This window comes from Lycium barbarum, chromosome 9, assembly GCF_019175385.1.
Source record: "Lycium barbarum isolate Lr01 chromosome 9, ASM1917538v2, whole genome shotgun sequence".
In the NCBI taxonomy this organism is placed as follows: Eukaryota; Viridiplantae; Streptophyta; class Magnoliopsida; order Solanales; family Solanaceae; genus Lycium; species Lycium barbarum.
In genome coordinates, this window is record NC_083345.1 from 84,478,680 (window position 1) to 84,504,239 (window position 25,560).

Here is a 25,560-nt window from a genome sequence, read left to right on the forward strand (position 1 = left end):
ACGCCTAGAAATACGGACCGTATTTCAAAATACGGGTTGTATTTAGCGTTAACAAAACTGTGACCAGTCTAGGGAACGGGTGAAATACGCCCAGAAATACAGACCGTATTTCAAAATACGGGCCATATTCTCTGGCTATATTTTATGATAGCAAGAACAGTGAGCACCCAATGAAGGTGGGTGAAATATGCCCAAGGAATACGAGCCGTATTTTAAAATACGGGTCGTATCGTTTGGCTGTATTTTACATTAACCAAAAACAGTGGGGTCCGTTTCTCCAAGACACTTTCACACTTAACTCTGATTTACGAAGTGTTAAATTATGCCCCCGTAAGATCATTCGTCCTCGAATGAGAGTCACAACCCACTAAGGATTCACTAAAAACATAAGTTGTTTCAAACAATGCAAATGATTCGTGTAATTATAGCAAGAAACTCATCTCATACTTGCAGTAAGGAACAAGTGAGGATATATTTTCTTCATGTCCTCCTCTGCTTCCCAAGTTGCTTCTTCTTTGACATGGTTTCGCCACAGGACTTTAACTGAAGCTACATCCTTCGTCCTCAGCCTTCTAACGTGACGATCTAGAATCTGAACCAGTTTTTCTTCGTAGGATAACCCTTCATTAATTTCAATCTCTTCAGGGTTCAACACATGGGAAGGGTCAGGTTTGTACAAACTCAACATTGAAATGTGAAATAACGGATGCACCATGGTCATATTAGAGGGTAACTTCAACTCATAAGCCACCGTCCCAATTTTCCTAACAATCTCATAAGGGCCAATGAAACGAGGACTAAGATTGCACTTTTTATCAAATTGCATTACTCCCTTCATCGGCGACACTTTCAAGAATACCTTGTCACCAACAGAAAACTCAGGCTCACGTCGCCTCATATCTGTATAAGACTTCTATCTACTCTGAGCTGGCTTGAGTCGATGTACAATAAGATTAACTTTCTCGATTGCTTCATGAACTGAGTCAGGATCCAACAATTCTACCTCAGTTGGTTCAAACCAACCAATTGAAGATCGACAACATCTCTCATAATGAGCCTCATAAGGAGCCATTTGACTACTAGCTTGGTAGCTGGTGTTGTACGCGAATTCCACAAGAGGTAAATGTTCATCCCAATTTCCTCCAAAATCTATAGCACAGGCTCGCAGCATATCTTCAAATGTCTGAATAGTTCTCTCTGCCTGCCCGTCAGTTTGAGCATGAAAGGCAATGCTTAATTTCACTCTAGTCCCCAAACCTTCCTAAAAGGATGTCCAAAAATGGACAGTGAATTTCATACCTCTGTCAGATATGATGGATGTCGGAATCCCATGCAATCTAATTATCACCTTTAGATATAGCTTGGCGTACTTCGTTGCCATGTATGACGTCTTCATAGGGAGAAAATGGGCAGACTTTGTGAGTCTATCCATTAGCACCCAAATCGAATAAAATTTGGTCTTTGTGCGGGGTAAACCCACAACGAAATCCATATTGATCTCCTTCCACTTCGACTGCGGAATCTCGATATTCTGAGCCAGACCTCCAGGCCTTTGATGTTCAGCCTTCCCCTCTTGATAGTTCAAACACTTAACCACAAAGTTTGAAATATCAACCTTTATGCTCTTCCACCAATAGTGTTGTTTCAAATCCTTATACATCTTGGTGGATCCCGGATGAACCAAATATTTGGAACTATGAGCTTCTATCATTAATTCTTGTTGAAGACCATCAATATCAGGAACGCACAATCGTCCTTGCAACCGCAGAACACTATCGCCAGTCCCAACGGTAAATGAAGTGTACTCACCCCTTTCCACCCTATCTCTCAGCTTTGCCAAAAGTTCATCCTCATATTGCTTGGATTTAATCCTTTCCACAATGTCAGACCGTGATTCCCACTAACTCTCCATCTTCAGTTTTATCAAGTCTGACCCCAAGACTAGCAAGTCTTAGAATGTACTTCTCCATGGGCATGTCATGAACGCGCAAATAAGGCAACGTGCCCATAGATTTTCTACTCAAAGCATTAGCAACCACATTAGCCTTACCAGGATGATCCAAAATATTCAAGTCATAATATTTTAACAACTCCAACAACATCCTCTGTCTGAGACTCAACTCTCGCTTCTTAAAGATGTATTGCAAGCTCTTATGGTTAGTAAAAACATCGCAATGCTCACCATACAAATAATGGCGCCAATTTTTCAAGGCAAACACCACGGCAGCCAACTCCAAGTCATGAGTCGGATAATTCTTCTCATGCTTCTTCAATTTTCGCGAAGCATAAGCAATAACCTTACTGTTCTATATCAGTACACAACCCAAACCAATTCTGGAAGCATCACAATACACCACATATCCACCAAACCCATAAGGTAAAGTCAAAATAAGAGCCGAAGTCAACTTTGTCTTAAGCTCTTGGAAACTCTTTTCACAAGCTTCGGACCACTGAAACTTAGCAGTCTTCTGTGTCAATTTAGTCAATGGAGAGGCTATTGATGAAAAGCCTTCCACAAACTTTCTGTAATAATTTGCCAAACCCAAGAAACTACGAATTTCAATCGCACTAGTTGGTCTAAGCCAATCCTTAACCGCTGAAATTTTCTGAGGGTCTACTTTAGTGCCGTCACCAGTCATCACATGACCCAAGAAAGTCACAGACTCAAGCTAGAATTCACACTTAAAGAATTTTGCATAAAGCTCGTTCTCCTTAAATGTTGTCAAAGTTATTCTCAAATGATTAGCATGATCCTCAGGACGTATAGAGTACACCAAAAATATCATCAATAAACACAATAATGAAGCGGTCTAGATAAGGCTTAAACACACGATTCAGCAAATCCATGAATGCAGCAGGCGCATTAGTCAACCCAAAGGGCATGGCTAGAAACTCAAAGTGCCCATAACGAGAACAGAACGCGGTTTAAGGGATATCCTTCTCCTTTATTTTCAATTGGTGATACCTAGACCTCAGGTTATTCTTTGAATAGAATTTAGCACCTTGAAGTTGGTCAAACAGATCATCTATCCTAGGCAAGGGATACTTTTTCTTGATGGTCACCTTATTAAGTTAACTGTAATCAACACACATTCTAAGGGAACCATCTTTCTTCCTAACAAACAATAGTGGAGCACCCCAAGGTGAGGAAATTGGTCTGATGAAACCTTTATCCAACAAGTCCATTAACTGATCCTTTAATTCCCTTAGCTCCACTGGAGCCATATGATAAGGAGGAATAGAAATAGGTTGGGTGCCGGGAATTACATCAATCCTAAAATCAATAACTCTATCAGGAAGAATACTAGGAAGGTCTTCGGAAAATACTTTGGGATAATCACTGACTATGGGATCAGATGCAAATTAGGGTACTATGGCTTTTGTATCATTAACAGCAACCAAATGGTAAATAAACCCCTTAGTAATCATCTTATGGGCCTTAAGATATGAAATAAATCTACCCCTTGGCTTAGCAACTTCACCCTCCCACACAATAACAGGCTGCTCAGGAAAGGCGAAATGAACTAACTTATGGCGACAATCCACATTAGCATAACACGCAAACAACCAGTCCATCCCCATAATTACATCAAAATCCACCATCTCAAGTTCATACAAATCAGCCACGGTCTCACATCCCTTAATTACAACAACATAATTTCTATATACTCTAGAAGCAATAATAGGAACACCAAAAGGCGAATCGACAGCAAAGGGTTCCGACAAAGGTTCAGATTTCATACCCATATCACGAGCAAAATAAGGGGTCACATAGGATGAATTTGAACCCGGATCAATCAATGAATAAGCATCATGAGAACAGATGGTAAGGATACCTATAACCACTGTGTCAGAAGCCTTAGCTGCCTCCCTACGAGTCATCCCATAAAGTTGAGTTGTCCCTCCACCAGAAGTATTAGCAACTTCCTTTCCTTTGCCATTATTACGAACATTCTGATTATTATTGTTAGCACTACCAGCAGGAGAATTTCTAGTAGATGCAGAAGCATGCGAATCATTCTTTTGGTTAAACATAGCAGCCATCTTGCGTAGCCAATTTTTGCACTCTCGCTTAAGGTGCCCCCTAATACCACAGTGATGACAGATATGATTTTTCCATACAGCGGACCGACTACTACCCTGGGAGAACTTGCTTTGGTTATTAGTCTTTTGACCTGGCCTACCAAAAGGCACACTGGCATTTGAATATGTACCAGACTGAGCAGGTACAGAATACCCTTTACTCTGCCCTCCCTTATAATTATTACCACTGAAACCACCCGCTGATCGGGCCTTCTTGTTCTGATCTCGATCCACCCTCTCCTTATTTTTCCAACTCTCTTGTTATTCAGCAAACCCAACCAGAGATGAGAAAGTACAAGTATGAGACATAGCAGCGCCAGCACATGCAAACTTGATACGTGGTACCAAGCCTTTCACAAAGTGAGTCAACTTATGTTTTTCAGTCGAAATCATGTATAAAGCCTACTTTGACAGACAGATGAACTCCAAACTATACTCACGACCGACTTGTCACCCTGTTCTAGCTTTTCAAATTTCGTAGCTATAGCAAATCTCTCCTCGTCAGACAAAAATCTTTCCATGAACGCCTCTTCAAATTCATCCCACGTAGGAGTTAAGGCAGCATCACCACTCTCAGACTCCCATATCTCAAACCATGCATGAGCAACATCCTTCAACTGATAAGAAGCAAGCCTCACAGATCATGAGCATCCATTTCCCTCAATGCCTTGAAAGTCTCATCTAAAAAGTGTTAGGGGTCATCCACCTCTCGTGACCCAAAGAACTCTGGTGACTTTAAGTCTAGGAATTGCTTAAGTCTGCCTCTACCATGAGGTTCCACAGCTCCATACTATTATTGAGCCGCAACCAATGCAGTCAACATTTGAATAGCAGTTTGCATCGTACCAATCTTAGGCACACCCGCAACAGGAACAGCAGGAGCAGGCGGGCCTTAAGGTGGTGCTTGATTGCCAATGTTATTCTCGTTGGCAGCATTCACGCCCTCGAGATTTCGGTTAGCTCTCACGGGCTGTCCTCAGTTACTATTTTTGGATCGCGTTAGAGCCATTTCTGTAAGGCACAAATTAACGAGTGAATTAGAACGATCCTAAAAGGACTTCAAGCTCTACAGCACAATCTAGAATCAAGGAGAAAAATAGGAAATGCCAATAAATGTCCAGGGAGTTTCTCGGTCATGCAGGTAATCAGGCGGCACAAGGAAAACTCCAATAGACACGGCTCCACGGACACCGACAATAATCCTAGAACTTATCTAAACCTAGGCTCTGATATCAAGCTTGTCACGCCCCAAAACCCACCCTAGACGTGATCGACATTCGATGTCATGAATAACATCGGAAGAACCTAAACGATGAACTATTAACACATTAACCCGCCAGGTTCAATATCACCTCTGACAGTTTTTAAAACAAAAAATCAAATGAGTCATGATATATGAATTAAATCAGCGGAAGTATTTAATGTCATAAAACTTAATTAAAACGCATCACATGCGCAAGATTTAAACAACTCGACAACTACCCAGAAGAATGTATACTATGGAGCTTCTAAGATAAAGAATGATTGTCTAACACATGGGGACGCAGCCCCCTAAAATGCTAAAATAATGAATAAATATAATTAGGGTGTGCCTGAAGTATCAAGAACCTGCTCTTCTCTATTACCTAACATACCATCAAAAATAACAATGGTATGCCTGATTACTTCGTAATCAGTGAGTGCTTCGAGGACAACAAGTAATACCAAAATAGAGTACAATAATACTTAAAGAAATCAGTTCTAAAAATCATATGAAATCAATGTAAAATAGTTATTCAACTTGTGCATCTCAGTAAGCATTATCGAAACCGATTAAGAAGCCTCTTGTCAAGTTACAACTTTCAAATAGGCCTTTCAAACTGATCATGATTATCAACAACAGTTCCATGAAAGAGTAAGAATATCATACATGCCAATACAAGCCCAAGAATCAATCAGATCGAAGGGATGACCGTAGAGGTTCCCTAATCACAGCGCACAACACCGAAATATGTAATTCTCAATGGCTATCTTTCCTTCCGAATAGCTAAGCATAAACCGCACTCCGAGTAGCGAACCTGGCAGTGTCCACTCTTCCTCCCGAATGGCTAGGCAATTACCACACTAGGATCCATAGTGGCTACCCTTACTCCCGAGTAGCTAGGCCAAACACAACAATAAAGTTCATAGCATAGAAGCCGATTCACAATTTCTTCTCAAAGTAGTCACACAATCAATTAGCATTAAAGTTCATTATGTCATATCGTAAAGATCAACCATTTCAAAGAACGTCTTGAAAATGTTTACACTTCTTTAATCAAGATTTCAATGTCATAGTTCAATATGAAAAACATTTTTACCAACCCTTAGCCATCCTTATTGACCATCTCTTATAGAAGAAAACGATTGTGATTTCATAAACGCGTATATAGGATAATACAATCAAGGTTTAATGTGGGCTTGTCCCCTCACGCACACCAACCACAATCAAAACATGAATTAGGGTTTTTAAAGTATGAGAAGTTCACCGTTCTATTCAATAAAGAACTTTTGAAAAGAAGATATACATCAAAAATAAGGTTTTTAAAAGAGAGACATACCTTAATTAAGCCTTACGTATCCTCACAATTCACCTTCTTAGCGAAGAACACCCAAAACCCTAGCTTGAGTTACTTTGAGAAGGATTACTTTGCGAGCCCTAGGTTTTTCATTCAATAATCATGGTTTTAATGCTAGGATTGATTAATAACGTTAAAGATGTTCTTACCTTAGTGTTTGGAGACTTGGAGAAGAGAATTTCATCCTTAGGGTTTATGAGAATGTGAATAAGCGATAAAATTAACTCAACCCGCTATATATATATATAAACAGCTAACGACGGGCGAAATATGCCTAGAAATACTGATCGTATTTCAAAATATGGGTCGTATTCTGTGGTCGTATTTAAGGTTAACAAAACAGTGAGAAGTCTAGGGAACGGGTGAAATATGCCTAGAAATACGGACCGTATTTCAAAATACGGGTCGTATTTTATGATAGCAAGAACAGTAAGCACCAAAAGAAGGTTGGTGAAATACGCCTAAGGAATACGGGCCGTATTTTAAAATACAGGCCGTATCCTTTGGCCGTATTTTACATTAACCAAAAATAGTGGGTTCCGTTTCTCCAACACACTTTCACACTTAACTCGGATTTACGGAGTGTTACAGCTGTGCTCTCTTGCTACTGCTCGCCCTCTGGTGCCAGCCGTAGCTGCGGGCTCTGGCACCTAACCTCGAGCCATAGTAGCTCGAGTCCACACCATCGGTGAGAGAAGAGATAAGAGCCAGATACCTATTAGAAAAAAAAGTAGCACGAAAGAATGAAAGAAAGTTAGATTCCCAAATGTCTGATAGCCACTCGCAGATAAGTACGGAGCTAATCGTACCGATCCACGAGACTTTACTAGATATGATCTTTTATTATAGACGGGGTAACCTAGGGCTCTGATACCAACTTGTCAAGTCCCATTTTGACATAAGTCATGCGAGCACTTACCTTCTCCACCTCGATAAGCGAACCCTCAACCCAACGATAAGTAAAGCCACGAATAAATAATTGGTCAAGTGGGAAAAAGAAAAATACGTAAGTCTCACGATATTATAATAGAAATAGTGAGAAATAATAAAATACCCCCAGGGTCTAGTCTGAGTAATGCAAGAGCCTCTAAATGAAATAAATACATGTCTGAAATAATAATACATAAACTGTCTATGTCTCTGAACAGAAATAGGACAAAATTAAATGGGAAGTCTTCAAGGCAACGAACGACCTTGCTCACCCTGGAAACTCGGTGCTAATGTTGAAGCGACTATGAACCACGTGTAATGGAAGCAGATCCAACCTGATACTCTGCATTCATAAAAAAATGCAGCAAGTGCAAGTCAGTACAAAACGACAGTACTGGTAGGTATCATCGGCCGACTAAGCATAGCTAATAAAATTCTGATAATAAAGCCAGATAGACAGATAAACCAACTAGTATAAATCAAACATAATCGAAGCCAAGTATGCGTCATCACCTAAATAGAGCATCTAATCCCAAATGTGCCAAGTCTCAATATATCAAGTCCGAATCCAACATCACAAGTACACACCAAAACATCTCAATGTAAGCCATGATGCAATGCAATGCAATAATGTATGGATGCAATGCAATGCCATGCAAATGTTGTGTACACATGTACTCCGGACGGAAATATCGACATCACGGTAGCACAACCCAAGGTGACTTGTGAAGTTTAAGTGCCACCAATCACAGATCTTTGCCAACAGAGACACGAGACCCTGGATTTTTGCCCACGAGGGGTTCTCACCGACACGACCCTGGGGGACCCGCGGAGTCCATGCACTCACTCCGTTCACAATTTCGGTACTATTATCGGATATCAAACCCTCACGTCACTCTCATATCAAAACTGAGCCCAGGTCATCACCGTGTTTCATCAAGTACCAATAGTGTCACCACAGTATATCACGAAAAATGAGAGTGCGTTGTCACGACCAAAACCGAAGAGCCGTGACGGGAGTCTGACCTCTAGCGACCAAACACCCCTAAACACTTATCTGAGACATGCTGAACATCAATAGCCCATAAATGGCACAAACTCATCTCATAAAGAGGGAACATCCGAACTCTACACAATCTGCATATATATATATATATATATATATATATACACACACACATGACATGCGGAAGAACAGTGCAAGCCAGCTAGGCTGCTTTATATACTGTACACAAAAGAATATAAGCAGACAAGGCTACATCATCTGACTACTACATATAACTGTCTATAGGCCTCTACTGGAATAAAGTTGTAGAAAGGACGGGACAGGGCCCTGTCGTGCCCATCTATATACATCTCAAAAGAATGGCCTACCAAAATAAACTGCAACTCCGGATCAAATGGAGTGCACTGATCACTGCTGGATATGGGTCTTACTAAGCCGGACCACCTACCTGTACTCCGGATGGAAATATCGACATCACGGTAGCACAACCCAAGGTGACTTATGAAGTCTAAGTGCCACTTGTCCCGGATCTTTGCCAACAGACAGACGGGACCCCGGATCTTTGCCCACGAGGGGTTCTCACCGACACTAACCTGGGGGACCCGGGGAGTCCATGCACTCACTCCGTTCACAATTTCGGTACCATTATCGGATATCAGACCCTCACGTCACTCTCATAGCAAAACTGAGCCCAGGTCATCACCGTGTTTCATCAAGTACCAATAGTATCACAACAGTATATCATGAAAAATGAGAGTGCGTTGTCACGACCAAAACCGATGAGCCGTGACGGGAGTCTGACCTCTAGCGACCAAACACCCCTAAACACTTATCTGAGACATGCTGAACATCAATAGCCCATAAAAGGCACAAACGCATCTCATAAAGAGGGAACATTCGAACTCTACACAATCTGCATATATATATACACACACACACACACACACACACACACACATAACATCTGGAAGAACAGTGCAAGCCAGCTAGGCAGCTTTATATACTGTACACAAAAGAATATAAGCCGACAAGGCTACATCGTCTGACTACTACATATAACTGTCTACAGACCTCTACTGTAATAAAGCTGTAGAAAGGACGGGATAGGGCCCCGTCGTACCCATCTATATACATCTCAAAAGAATGGTCTACCAAAATAAACTGCAACTCCGAATCAAATGGAGTGCACTGATCGCTGCTAGATAAGGGTCCTACTAAGCCGGACCACCAACTTGTACCTGCGGGCAAGAACGCAGCCCCCCGAGCAACGGGGAGTCAGTACGGATAATGTATTGAATATGTAAGGCATAAAGATAAACTGTATATATGTAGAAAAATCGTGAATAAAATCTGAACTCATAAACTAAAATGACTATCTGCATGAATTTGTATGAACTAGAGTCTGTCTGCCTCTGACTAAATTTGTATATCGAAAAAAAAAGAAAAAAAAAAAAAATATATATATATATATATCTAGTAGGTACACACCTCATTGTCACATCACAAGCCACATCTTCACCCCCTGTCAAGTGTGCCTTTCTCATGTATATACTCCAACATCATATGTCATTCTTGGACCACTCATAGGCCACACCTTCACCCCCTGTCAAACGTGTCTTTCACATATACAACGTAATATCATATTTCACACCTCCACCCTCTGTCAAGTGAGCCTTTCACTCATACCCCTGAGAACTGGAAGTGAATGCGTAATATAAGTAAAACAAAACGACAGGTTTCTTAAACAATAAAATGATAGTTTGCCTCTCATGGGCTTACTGAACTCATACTACTAGGATAGGAAATCATAAGATCTGTATATGGGGAAAATACCATAGCCGGGGTACAGGAACATCAAAACTGTATTTCTATTAGAACTTATAAGAATATAGTAATAGGGAAACTCTCTTACTCGTTTATCGGTTCATATCATACGATCAAGCCAAAAAAAAAAAGGAATAACCTTAACATACCTGGGGATGTATTCAATCGTCCAACTCTTATTCCTTGAACTCGTAAGTCTACAATTAAGATAACATAGGCCTTAATTAGGCTATTCACCTTACTCACTAATCATCATAATTACAAAAGAGCTTAACAACTATGGACAACATATCCTTTTAAAACGTAGAAAACCCTCAACTCCTAATTCCATCCAATCTCAACTACAATATCAAGGATAACATTAATGGCAACACTCTCATAACAAAATATACCCAAACACATCCCTCAATCATCTCTTGACGTAACCCTAAAAACACTGTTTAACCTTTCATTGACTTATCACTTTCACAACTATCTTCTCTTCACATGAACCACCAAAACTCTTAGTACCTAACTTAAACACAAGGGTAGAAATCATTTACATACCTTGAGGGGTCAAGAATCCCAAGAATCACTTTAACGACAACTCCCTAAGCTTCCCATTCTTGGAGAAACCCTAGAACCAACCTTCTTCTTCACAAGCTCGGGTTTACAGGGTCCGGGTCTTGTCAAATTTTCACTTGTATGCCATAAATGTTGGGAGAGCAAAATATTAAGGTTTTCTGATCTAGGAATGAGAGAAATAAGACATAAAGTCATGGACCATGTATTTATACTCGGAGAATTAAATGCTTCAGTGGTCCGAGTCGACGAGCGGGTCAACGACCCGTCGACGTGCTCGTCGTCCTGCGCCTGCAGAATGCAGGGCTGCGGAACCCTGTCGACGCCGTACAACGACAGACCGTTGACAGGTTTGACGACCCGTAAATCTTGACTGGTGTCTGCAGACTTTTCTAATTCGATTCAGGTCACGTCGATTCAATTCGTTCAACTTCTAACCCTGAAAATCACCAGGAATTCCTGTTGGTACCATTGCACACGGGGTAGGACACTTTCTTTCTCCAAAACTCGGGCTCGGTCTCAATTTCCAAGGCAGACCCAACTAGGAAATCATAAGTTCTACCACTACGAAAACGAGGGGTGTAACATTCTTTCCCTCTTAGGAACATTCGCCCTCGAATGTTCGAACAATCCTGGGTTATAAAAATTTCAGCATAGTTTCCTCTATACTTATACCAATCCGTCCTATACATAACAACCTAAAATAATACCTCACAAGGCCACATTCTATAACTTACAATGCTAGGGCCTCACACGACCAATCACGATAACTGAAAGGAAATAATAGTTGAGAAAAGTGATGCCTCCGACTGCACCTCCTGTACTGTTGGGAACAAAGGCAGGTACTTAATCTTCTTCGCTTCTTCCGCTTCCCAATTCATTTCTTCAACATTCTTATTTCTCCACAAGACTTTAACGGAGGCTACATCCTTGGTTCGCAACCGACGGACCTGTTTGTCCAATATAGCCACTGGAGTCTCTTCGTATGATAACTGCGCGATCACCTGGATATCATTCACTGGCACAACTCTTGAAGGATCTCTGATACGCTTACGAAGCATTGATACGTGAAATACTAGATGTGCCGATTCTAACTCAGAAGGCAGTTCTAGCTCATATGCCACTGTACCCACTACACGAATGATTTTATATGGCCCAATATATCGAGGGCTCAACTTACCCTTCTTGCCAAACCTCATCACTCCCTTCATAGGTGAAACTTTCAGGAACACCCAGTCGCCCATCTTGAACTCTAGCTTACGTCGCCGATTATCCGCATAGGATTTCTGTCGGCTCTGGGATGTTAGCAACCTCTCTCTAATTACCTTCACCTTATCAACTACTTGCTATATTAAGTCTGGGTCTAGTAACTGATCCTCCCCAATATCAAACCATCCTATGGGAGATCTACACCTCCACCCATATAAGGCCTCATAAGGAGCCATCTGAATACTGGAATGGTAACTGTTGTTATATGCGAACTCGATAAGAGGCAAATGATCCTCCTAATTGCCCTGAAAGTCAAGCACACAAGCTCTAAGAATATCCTCAAGGGTCTGTATAGTACGCTCTGCTTGCCCATCCGTCTGCGGGTGGAATGCGATGCTAAGACTCACCTGAGTCCCCAATCCCTGCTGGAAAGACTTCCAGAATCTGGCTGTGAACTGTGCTCCCCTATCTGAAATAATGGCTGAAGGAACACCATGGAGTCGTACAATCTCCTTAAGATAAAGCCTCGCATAATCCTCGGTTGAATAAGTAGTTCTGACAGGCAGAAAGTGAGCTGACTTTGTGAGCCTACCAACTACGACCCATATCAAATCACACTTCCGCTGAGTACGGAGAAACCTTGTAATAAAGTCCATATTAATTACCTCCCACTTCCATGTCGGAATCTCCATAGCCTGCAATAGACCTCCAGGCTTCTGGTGCTCTATCTTGACTTGCTGACAATTTGGACACTGAGCGACAAATTCTGCTGCATCTCTTTTCATACCATCCCACCAATAAACTTCCTTGAGATCAGGGTACATCTTTGTTGATCCTGGATGAATAGAATAGCAGGAGTAATGTGCCTCTCCTATAATCCGCTGACGGAGTCCTGCAACACTAGGGACACAAAATCTACCTCGATATCTGAGTACCCCCATCACCTGTGATCACAAAGGGTGTCTTTTCTTTCTGAGGTGTTGTATCTCGGTAATGAACTAGAACAGGATCCTCATACTGACGCTCCTTTATCTCAACTACCAAGGATGATACCGCTGTGTCTTGAATAGTAACTCCTGCATCACCTGAGTCTAGCAATCGAACTTCGAGGCTAGCCAATCAATGAAGCTCACGGACCATTTCTCTTTTCTCTGGCTATACGTAAGACAAGCTACCCATAGATTTACGACTGAGAGCGTCAGCTACCAGATTAGCCTTTCGGGGATAATATAGAATATCCACATCATAATCTTTTAACCTCTCCAACCATCGCCTCTGACACAAATTCAAATCCCTCTGCATAAAGATGTACTGGAGACTCTTATGATCAGTATAGATATCAACATGGACACCGTATAAGTAGTGCCTCCATATCTTCAAGGCATGAATCACTGCTGACAACTCAAGATCGTGGGTTGGATAATTCTTTTCATGCTTCTTCAACTGTCTAGAAGCGTAAGCGACAACCTTACCGTGCTGCATCAATACACAGCCCAATCCAACACCTGAAGCATCGCAATATACCACATAGCCGTCTGCTCCTTCCGGAAGAGTCAAAACTGGTGCTGAAGTTAGCTTATCCTTCAACGTCTGAAAACTCTGCTCAAAAGCGTATGTCCGTTGGAACTTAACTGATTTCTGAGTCAATTTGGTCAATGGGGATGAAAGAGAGGAAAATCCTTCAACAAACCTTCTATAGTAACCTGCCAAGCCCAAGAAACTACGTATCTCCGTTGGTGCCGTGGGCCTTGGCCAATTCTTCACAGCCTCAATCTTCTGAGCATCCACTCTAACACCTTCTTCTGAAATAATATGACCCAGAAAAGCCACAGAGTTCAACCAGAACTGACACTTAGAAAACTTAGCATAACACTCTTTACCTCGGAGAAGCCTAAGCATTGCCCGTAGATGTTCTGCATGATCGGCCTCTGACGGCGAATAAACCAGAATATCATCTATGAACACAATCACGAACAAATCTAAAAAGGGCCTGAATACACGATTCATCAAATCCATGAATACGGCTGGGGCATTAGTTAGCCCGAATGACAGAACACGGAACTCATAGTGGCCATATCTAGTTCGGAATGCCGTCTTCGGGATGTATCAATCCTCGAAAGCGGATACTTATTCTTTACAGTCACTTTATTCAATTGCCTATAATCAATACACATTCGCAAAGAACCATCCTTTATTCTCACAAACAACACTGGGGCTCCCCACGACGATGTACTAGGCTTAATAAAGCCCTTCTCAAGAAAATCTTTCAACTGCTCCTTCAATTCCTTCAATTCTGTAGGTGCAATCCTATATGGAGGAATAGATATTGGCTGAGTGTCTGGTAATAGGTCAATAGCCAAATCGATCTCCTTCTCTAGGGGAATGCTTGGAAGCTTATCTGGAAACACTTCTGGGAACTCATTAACCACAGGGACAGACTGAAGAGTCGGCGACTCTGCTTGCACATCTTGAACTAGAATTAGGTGAAAAATACACCCTTTTCTGATCATCTTCTCTGCCTTAAGATAGAAAATAAACCTACCTCTAGGCGCAATAGCATTACCCTTCCACTCTAAGACTGGCTCGCCGAGAAACTGAAATCGAACTATCTTTGGTCTGCAATCAACATTATCATAACAGGAATCCAACCAATCCATTCTCATAATAACGTCGAAATCAATCATATCTAACTCAATCAAATCTGCTACAGAGTGGCGGTCACAAACTATAACAACACAATCCCGATATACTCGCCTAGCTATGACCGGATCGCCAACTGGCGTAGACACCTCAAATGGTTCAATCGACTCGGGTTCTACCCCAAACTTACCAGCAACAAATAGAGTAACATATGATAAAGTAGATCCTAGATCGATCAATGCATACACATCATAGGAGGAAACTGATAATATACCTGTAACAACATCAGGAGACATCTCGCGGTCCTGTCTACCAGCCAATGCATACACCCGGTGCTGAGGACCGCTCGAGCTGGACGCTTCACTCCTCCCTCTACCTCGCCCTGCTCGCGTCTGAAAACCTTGCCCTGAAGGGCGCACTGCAGAAGAAGAACCAGCTATAGACCCTGTAGGCTGAACAGTGCCCATGCCACCTCCTAACGGATAATTCCTTATCACATGACCTGGTCGGCCACAAGAGTAACAAGCATTCGATCTCAATCGACACTGTCCGATATGTAACCTACCACACTGGGCACACCGTGGTAAGGGTGGTCTTATCTGTCCTGACTCTGGTCTGTACTAGGAGCCTGATGATCTAGAACTCACTGAATAAGAAGACCGATCAAACCTCGGGCCTAAAAACTGTGGAGGTGCACTCCCTACCGAATGATATGAATATTGGGAATGCTGCTGCGTCTGTCCTCCCCTGGACTCACTTCCAATGTCAAAAGATCTAGCCCTCTTACCATGGCCTCGGTCACGGTCACGCTTTGCCCCCCTCTGATGCTTGCGATCTTCCAGATTCTATGCATATGCCTGTATACGAGAGATATCTATGCCTGGCTGTAATGCAGCAGTGGTACAAGCATCTATCATATGTGGCCCTAAACTAGCCACAAAGCGGTGAACTCTGTCCTCCATCTCAGCCACCATGGCTGGGGCATATCTAGCCATAGAATCAAAATACACACAATACTCTTGGACACTCATGCTGACCTGCTCAATACGTAAAAATTTGTCTGCTCGGGCTCACCTGACCTCAGGAGGCAAATAATGGCGGATAAAAGCATCTGTGAACTCTCGCCAAACAGCTGAAGAAGCATTCTCTCCTCTAGATAACTCCCAAGTCTGATACCACTGTACTGCAATATCAAGAAGCCTATACGAAGCTAACTCCACCGACTCAACCTCACTTGCATGCATAACCCTCAACGTCCTCTACATACCACCAATGAAATCCTGTGGATCCATATTCTGCTTTATCACTGAAAATTCTAGAGGATCTAACTCAAGGAAAGTGTTAACCCTCGAACTACTAGCTCCCTGCCACTGAGCCTGAGCAGCTACTAATCTGGTCAATAACTATACAGCATCCCGCACATCCTGGCCTGGTGCATCTGGCTGACGAACTGGGACGGGTGCTGGATACGGTGTATGCGATGTCTCAGATGGGCTCTCACTCTGAACCACATCCTGATCCCTAGTGGCCTGCTGAGTATGGCTAGTGGCCTCTCTTGTGGATTTCTTGCCTTTCTGGGCAACAGTAGCTTTCTTGGGAGGCATTGCTGAAACCATATCAATTCATCAGAAAGCGAACGTCTAACACATGGCTCTATCGCACAATCTAGGAGAGAAAGAATGGCATCATCCTAAATGTCCTGTAGCCTCCTGTTTATAAGTGTGGTGCACAACACGCCCATAAACAAGACTCTACTAGACACGGTCTGTAGACAACCATAGGACGAAACTGCTCTGATACCACTTCTATCACGACCCAAACCGATGAGCCATGACGGGAGTCTGACCTCTAGCGACCAAACACCCCTAAACACTTATCTAAGACAAGCTGAACATCAATAGCCCGTAAATGGCACAAACTCATCTCATAAAGAGGGAACATCCGAACTCTACACAATCTGCATATATATATATATATATATATATATATATATATATATATACATAACATGCCAAAAGAGCAGTGCAAGCCAGCTAGGCTGCTATATATACTGTACATAAAAGAATATAAGCCGACAAGGCTACATCGTCTGACTACTACATATAACTGTCTACAGACCTCGACTGGAATAAAGCTGTAGAAAGGACGGGATAGGGTCCCGTCGTACCAATCTATATACATCTCAAAAGAATGGCCTACCAAAATAGACTGCAACACCGGATCGAATGGAGTGCACTGATCGTTGCTGGATAAGGGTCCTACTAAGCCGGACCACCTCTCTATCTACCTGTACCTGCGGGCATGAACGCAGCCCCCCGAGCAACGGGGAGTCAGTACGGATAATATACTGAATATGTAAGGCATAAAGACAACATGTATATATGTAGAAAAATCATGAATAAAATCTGAACTCATAAGCTGAAATGACTATCTGCATGAATTTGTATGAACTAGTATCTATCTGCCTCTGACTAAATCTGTATATCGGAAAACATGGGCATGCTTATATATATATATATATATATATATATAGTAGGTACATATCTCATTGTCACATCACAGGCCACACCTTCACCCTCTGTCAAGTGTGCCTTTCTCATGTATATACTCCAACATCATAGGTCACTCTTGGACCACTCATAGGCCACACCTTCACCCCTTATCAAGCGTGCCTTTCACATATACAACGTAACATCATAGGTCACACCTCCACCCCCTGCCAAGTGCGCCTCTCACTCATACCCCTGAGAACTGGAAGTGAATGCGTAATACAAGTAAAACTGAACGACAGGATTCTCAAACAATAAAATGACAGCTTGTCTCTCATGGGCCTTACTGAACTCATACTACTAGGACAGGAAATCATAAGATCTGTATATGGGGAAAATACCATAGCCGGGGTACGGGAACATCAAAACTGTATTTCTATTAGAACTTATAAGAATAGAGTAATATGGAAACTCTCTTACTCGTTTATCAGTTCATATCATACGATCATGCCAAAAAAAAAAGGAATAACCTTAACATACCTGGGGATGTATTCAATCGTCCAACACTTATTCCTTGAACTCGTAAGTCTACAATTAAGATAACATAGGCCTTAATTAGGCTATTCACCTTACTCACTAATCATCATAATTACAAAAGAGCTTAACAACTATGGACAACATATCCTTTGAAAACGTAGAAAACCCTCAACTCCTAATTCCATCCAATCTCAACTACAATATCAAGGATAACATTAATGGCAACACTCTCATAACAAAATATACCCAAACACATCCCTCATTCATCTCTTGACGTAACCCTAAAAGCACTATTTAACTTTTCATTGACTTATCGCTTTCATAACTATCTTCTCTTCACATGAACCACCAAAACTCTTAGTAACTAGCTTAAATACAAGGGTAGAAATCATTTACAAACCTTGAGGGGTCAAGAATCCCAATCATCACTTTAACTTCAACTTTCTAAGCTTCCCATTCTTGGAAAAACCCTAGAACCAACCTTCTTCTTCACAAGCTCGAGTTTACAGGGTCTGGTTCTTGTCAAATCTTCACTACTATGCCATAAATGTTGGGAGAGGAAAATATTAGGGTTGATCTGGGACTGAGAGAAATAAGACATAAAGTCGTGGACCACGTATTTATATTCAGAGAATTAAATGCTTCAGTGATCTGGCTCGACGAGCGGGTCGACAACCCGTCGACGTGCTCGTCGTCCTGTGCCTGCAAAATGCAGGGCTGCGAAACCCTGTCGACACCGCACAACGACAGCCCGTCGACAAGTTCGACGACCCGACGATCTTGACTGGTGTCTGCAGACTTTTCTAATTCGGTTCAGATCGCGTCGATTCGATTCATTCAACTTCTAACCCTAAAAATCACCAGGAATTCCTGCTGGTACCATCGCACACGGGGTAGGACACTTTCTATCTCCAAAACTCGGGCTCGGGTCTCAATTTCTAAGGTAGACCTAACTAAGAAATCATAAGTTATACCACTACGAAAATGAGGGGTGTAACATACGTGCAAGGAATGTATCAACATCAATAATCATGTTCAATATCACAAGTACCAACAGTGGGTAATCAACACCATATCCGAGTCACAAGTGCCAACAAATGGGTACGCCAACAATATCATAACCGAGATGGAACAACAAATTCCAATATCTACTAACAACACGTGGCATCAATCCAACACAACCGAAAAATCAAATCACAACACAACGGGGTGGCTAGCCCCAATCACGCAATAGGGCCCAACCGAAGACAATATCTAACCCAACTTCATACCCGAAAGTTTACATGCTTTCTCTGACGATATAATTAAATATATGCTTCGCTATACGAAGCCTCACCAAGGGTAAGCCATAACCTACTTGGATGGCCGAACAAAAAAACCAAAAAATCACTCTATCGCCTTCCCCTTCTGCTGAGCCTCAAGATCAAAGAAGTCTAGGCCTATTCGAAATCTAGATTAGGAATCATGAAGAATGATACTAATATTACTACCATTCAATTTAGGTCAAATCTAACCCTAGAATTTGTTGAAATGGGGCCCCCAATATCACACCCTAAAAATGGTAGGGCATGACGGGCACCCGACTCTCATCAGAGTTAAGCGAACCCTTAGACATTCGCTCTATTAACACTTGTCATTTCAAAAACTTTTAAGAACATAAAACTTTTCCAAATAGAAATCATTATCTTTATAACGATTATGAAAACTTTCAATCAAATAAGTACTTTAAACCAATTGAAACTATCTAAAATACATAGTCATTTAAAATCCACAAATGACTCAACTGACATCTCGACAAACATACCACAGGACACTGTCTGCAGAAGTCTCTAAGAAGTAAACTGAACATTATGAGTCAGGACAGGGCCCTGACATACCCATAATCATACATATCTATACATGACTTAGCATAGCTCTAGAATGAGGTGGAGCCTGCCAATCCCAGCTGACGTCCTAGCATCCTAGTTATACACTAAACCTGACAAAAAAATGAGGGCTGCGGTCATGAACGCAGTGTCCCCAGGAAAAATGACATCAAAACGGACAATGTACTGAGTATGTAAGGTGTAACAAATCATAATCATAATTTGACTTAGGAGAGAAGAAATCACAATCTAACTCAATACCTGCAGCCTTCACTGGAAGAAACATAAATGTGCACACGAAGTCTCAAAACAATCTTTAAGTAAATTATGCAATCCAACACACATACCGCTTCCGACATGTTAATAGAATGGTCCTTTCGGACAGCCGCTTCCGGCTAGTATAACAATAGTCCCTTCGGACGGCCGCTTCTGGCATAATAATGATGGCCCCTTCGGGCAGCCGCTTCCGGCTTAATATCACCATCATATCAACACGAACGCAATCCACAAATATCAATTTCAATTGATATCATAAGTCACTAATCAATTCATCACAATCCAGTTATTAGCCTTAGTCCTTCATAAGAAGTTATGAAATTTGTATCTCACTAGACTTAGGAGGACATACTTCTAGGTTTGAGGGTAGATTTGTTATGAAACTCTTACTACTTATATTCTACTCAATTTCATCTTATTTCCCTACCCAAAGAATAAATGATCATATCAATACAAAGGGATAATACTATGGAATGTAAGCAGAAATCGTAAATGAAATGAAGTAGTAAAATCTCGCACCCCCTTCGGAGTGGTTTTTGAAAATCAAACTTTATGTTTCCTTTAGTATAAAACTCATTTCCTCAAAATCATTAGTAAAACCATATACACAACTCAACTTGGCACCTTATGGGTGTTCCCTTCGGAACATAATAGGAGTACAATATCAATAAGCCATCACAAGAAACATTTAGACCTTACTCGTATAAGAATGAAATCATATGGAGTACATATAAAATGAATAACAACAAGAATCATGCCAAAGGAAGAAAGGTTTGTCTTACATACCTTATTTACGCCTCAACCAAATCCTCGAGTCCCCTCCCGAGCTTAGTCAACTAGAACACAATCAATAATATAAGGATTAAGACTAGGCCAACAAGATTATTCTAACTAATCATTTATTCTTTCGCCAAACAGGATTTGGACAGCATCTCCTATATAATCCTACCAACCCAACAATTCCAAAGTCAGCTAATATACCAATAATAACATCAGCAACAACAAACGCAACAACAAACGCAACGACATTCCATCAATAATATAACTAAATCCATCATAATATTCCATCCAAAACAACTCCTAAACCCCAACGCCTTAATACAATTTATGCGGTAATTATAACAATGTTTTCAGCACTTTAATCCGTCATATCAATCGAGAATCAAGTTAATAACGTGATAAACAACTGAAACATACCTTTAATGGTCAACAAACACGAAATCAAAAACTTAAAAGTCCACATTTTTTCTTAAAATGACGGCAACAACTCGTTCTATACTTTACCCTTCACGAGCGTCGGGCTTCGGTGCCTCGAACTTGCTCGATTCTCCACTTTCTCTCTCTAACCCTCCTCTCTCTCTCTCTCTCTCTCTCTCTCTCTCTAAAAGGTTGTGGACTGCTTGATGTGTAAATGAAATAATTTGTATTATTTTAGCCCTTATATATGGGTCTTGGGTCAGTTCCCACCGACCTTGAGTCGGGTTAGGCCGAGCCCACTACCCAGCTTGATCTTTCTGCCTTAAAACATCAATAACTTTTTATCCCTATGTCGTGTGAAGGCCCACAACCTACGGTTGGAAAGGCATTTCAATTATCTAAAATTTTAATTTTTGGAGTTTTCCCGCCCAAATAATGCTGGGGCTATGGCCTTCCGAAGTCAGATCATCCGAAAACGTAACTTAAAAACATCTTTTTAGAGGGCTTACACTTGGATTTGGCTCAAGGGTCCTTCTTGAATTGTGTTTAACTTCACATATATTGCCTATATTACTTGTCATGTGTCCTTTATAAATACCCCATCATGTGGTCCCCACCTCAGCTTACGATTACGAGGGCTATATATCTTTTAGCGTATCATTCCAATCATATTGTACGAATTCCAAATATCATACTCATGCTATCCTCATGCTAATACAGTAGAATTTCACCCTTTATACTTGTAATATTTGCTCCTCCTTGAGCCCACATTAAGCCGTCTGCAGCCTTAGTAAGGAGAAATTTTCTAGGGTGTAACACCCAAGGTCAAAACAAGAAATCCAGAAGTGAAATATCAAATTAAGCACTAGGTGACCATAACCCAACAACTAATTGCTAAATTAACTCATAGATTTACCTAGTTTCGATTTTGAAGCAAAACCCCCCAATTTGGGTATAAACCCTAACTCTTGGATTCCGAAATTCAACACTAATAATGGAAGATATAAGATTAACAATCTTAGATTTATCAAAATCTAGCATAAACCTCATCAATTTTACCATTAATAAGCCAGATAGAACATTCATTATCTCCACTTTTATCTTCCATTACTAAGGAATTACTAAGGGAAAGAAGAATCTATGATGATTAGAATTAATGAAATAGTAAAAGGATTAGCAAGATTTACCTCCAAGAGTTTTCTCCAATAATCTCTAAGAACAGTCCCCAAGAAATTAATTTCGAAATGGGAAATAGTGAGAGACTAAGTGCTTATTTAAGACATACTTAATGAAATAATAGGCCCATTACCGTCACGACAGTAACGGGGCCGTAACGTCGGCGCCGCAACAGCGCCCCAACATACCGTCCCAGCGGTCCGAAAAAGGTTCGTTTACCCCAAAGTCAACTTTGGGTCAACTCTTTTTCATTTAAAGCCCATATTTTACCAAAAGGTCATCAGAATCAAGCCTAGACACCTCGAGGAGCGTGCCAATGGTCCCCTCGGGTCACAAATGAGCTAATCAATGCTCGAGAAGGGCGAAAATGTCAAAAAAACTATAACGACCAAACGGGTCGTTACACTTAATCCAAAGTTCTAGGTAAGGGTTCTGGTGATCTCCTGGGGAAGGTGTTAGGCACCCTAGTATTAAGGATCCATATTATACGGTTGACCTTCAAATTCCAATGTGTGAGTTTTTGCATGAACTTTTTATTTAGTGTTTATTTCCCGCAAAAGCCCGTCATGTTGCATATCATTTTTTAAGACAATTGAATATATTCCCTTTACATATAGGGTATTTAGGTTCGGATTTATGAAATCCGGGTATAATTAGTTCCTTTTATATATAAGGATAGTAGTTTTTCTATATAAAAAGATAGGAAGTTTATTTTTATATTTTGGGTGAATAGGTTTTGTTCATGCTTTTACTCACGGGTGAACCGGATCATATCCTTATACATGTTCACAAACCATAGCCTACTTTTAGTTTTCATTCTTCCAAAACTGGACAAGTATATCATATCCTCAACGGATTTCTAATGCTGCATAAAGGAGAAAACACATCTTTCCATCATAACTAAGTTCAGTTTTATCTTCTGCTTAGACTTTTAGACTAATGAACTCAAAACACATCTCAAAATGGAAAAACATGACATATTGTCAAAACTATCACAAAGAAAAGGGTCAAAAATACCCTTCATACTCTACTGCCACCTTAAATGAATGCAAACCACTGATTTCCTCATTTTTAAAGATCTTATTATGATGTAGGAAACAAGGAGAGAACATGCCATCTTTCAAACAAAAGTTGGACACAAATCAGTACACACAGAATTCACATAAAGGTCCTAGTTATGAACTTAACTTAACCAAATATCAAAAAATTTGTTATATCTTATCATCTTATCTTCACAAAAACTCTTCTTTCCTCTTTTTAAAACAAATAGGATTCCCTTTTTGAAAAGCTTTTTCCTCTTTCTAGTTGTTACAACAATCTTTCAAATTATCATGGATCATCTAACCTAGTAAGAAATTAATAAATGCACAAGAAACTCATTTTTTGATCCATTTAACTTAACAAAATGGCAAGGAAACATCAAATGTTCAAAGGTAGGAGGTTACTCCCCATAGGCTTTTGAAGAATGCCATGACAATCTCTTATTTGGGAAGAAAGATATTATGGGTCAAGTAATGCTTGACCCTTTCTCAACCTTCTCCTAAGATGTCTTTAAAAGACTTTGCTTCATAAGGAGGGGCAGTTCATGACTGATTAGTAAAGTATGTGACTTCCAACGATAGACACAAGCATACATTACAAGTAAGTTATCCATATTCATCTAAACCAACACAGAGACTGCCTTAACTCCCTTAATCAATCCCTAGGATTAGACGTTACTACATTAGTTAAGCTTACAGTTCACAAACTAACATAACTTCAAGAAGGAAAGAAAGGAAAAGTGATATTTTTCAAAGTACTTCAACCAAACCCCTTCATAGTATACATGGAACACTAGAATCATACAAGCAGCACAAATCAATAGTAAATTCAAGAAACCTACTTCCTAAATGAGTTTCAACACAACATTCTCATTGACTCTACTGTTTTTACCTTAAGTAAACCACAAGTTAAGCACAGAACTAAAATAAGGCAACTCTTAGCAAATAAGAACCACCATTAACAAATATAAAACCATAAGCCAACTTAACTAAAATAAATACACTTAGACTAGGAAAAACTCTAAATAACAAAAATAAAATGAATTAAAATTTACCTTTTGTATGCGCAGCCAAGAGAAGAACGAATTTGGGAGATTTTGTGCTTCCAACCCTAACAACTCAGCCACACGAAAATAAATGAAGTAAGAAAAATATTTTAACTGAGAAAAACCCCAACTATTTCAGTCTAGGTTTTTAAAATTCTTTTACTAAGAAACTTTTGAAAAATCTAAATTTTTCCAACTTCTTCAACTTTCAAATTTTCCCTATTTTTATCACACTATCTTTTCCCTTTTTTTTCCGACCTTTTTTTTTTTGTGAGAGTGGGGTTCTATTTACAGAACACCAAAAGTTCAACCAAACTAACAACTAGCGATGTGGGATAAACCCTTTTAAAAACCCAAAAACTCAGTAAACAGCAATCAACGTCCCAGATCTAAGAGTGTAGCCAAAGATGCAGTAAGATCTGACCCTTCTTGGAGCGATCTAACCCAACAACCACGAACCAATAGTAAAAATGCGAGAAATATAAGCAAAATAACTTAAAATCAAAAGAAAATCACGATTTTAACTACGAATCTGAAAATAAAGAGTAAAGTCAACAATTCATTACCATATTCGTGTAAAAACAGATAAAATTGAGTAAAAATTTTAATGCTTTCACTATAAAAAGCATATAATAGTTGTACTCGTCAGCCCAGCCCTGTAAACATGCCATTTTTGGAAGAATGTGGCAAAGGAAAGCTAAGGCAGCGCTAGGGTTTACACGAAATAGAAGAGAAAGAGATGAGGGGAAGAGGCGTTTATTTTTTGCAAAGGAAGGAAATAAAAAGCTGATGGGGGTATACTCCTCTTATGCGTTTAAACGAATTAGGTCAGGTCTCAGCCTGGCTTGGGCTGGACTCGGTCCAAATTCTGAGTATTAAAAGAATGGCCCAAGTGTTTATGTATACACCAAGTGTATACATATATATATATACTTGGTGTATACATATGTATATCTAGTACAAATAATTAGAAAAAATCTTAAAATTGATGAAGTTTTAATTATAGAAAAAATTAGGCGATAATTATTTTATTAAAATAATTTAAAAGTCGTCCAAACTGTTAATGGGCCTAGAATTACAATCA

At 40.4% G+C, this 25,560-nt stretch overlaps 1 long non-coding RNA gene across 1 annotated transcript; it reads right to left on the reverse strand.

The window, feature by feature from the left end:
* Positions 1-19,654: 19,654 nt before the first annotated feature.
* On the reverse strand, positions 19,655-25,233 carry LOC132611082 (uncharacterized). Its single transcript, XR_009571453.1, has 4 exons — positions 25,043-25,233; positions 24,486-24,541; positions 20,804-20,853; positions 19,655-19,872 (listed from the first exon to the last, which is right to left on the reverse strand). It is a non-coding gene; the product is annotated as an uncharacterized LOC132611082 (long non-coding RNA).
* Positions 25,234-25,560: the final 327 nt, after the last annotated feature.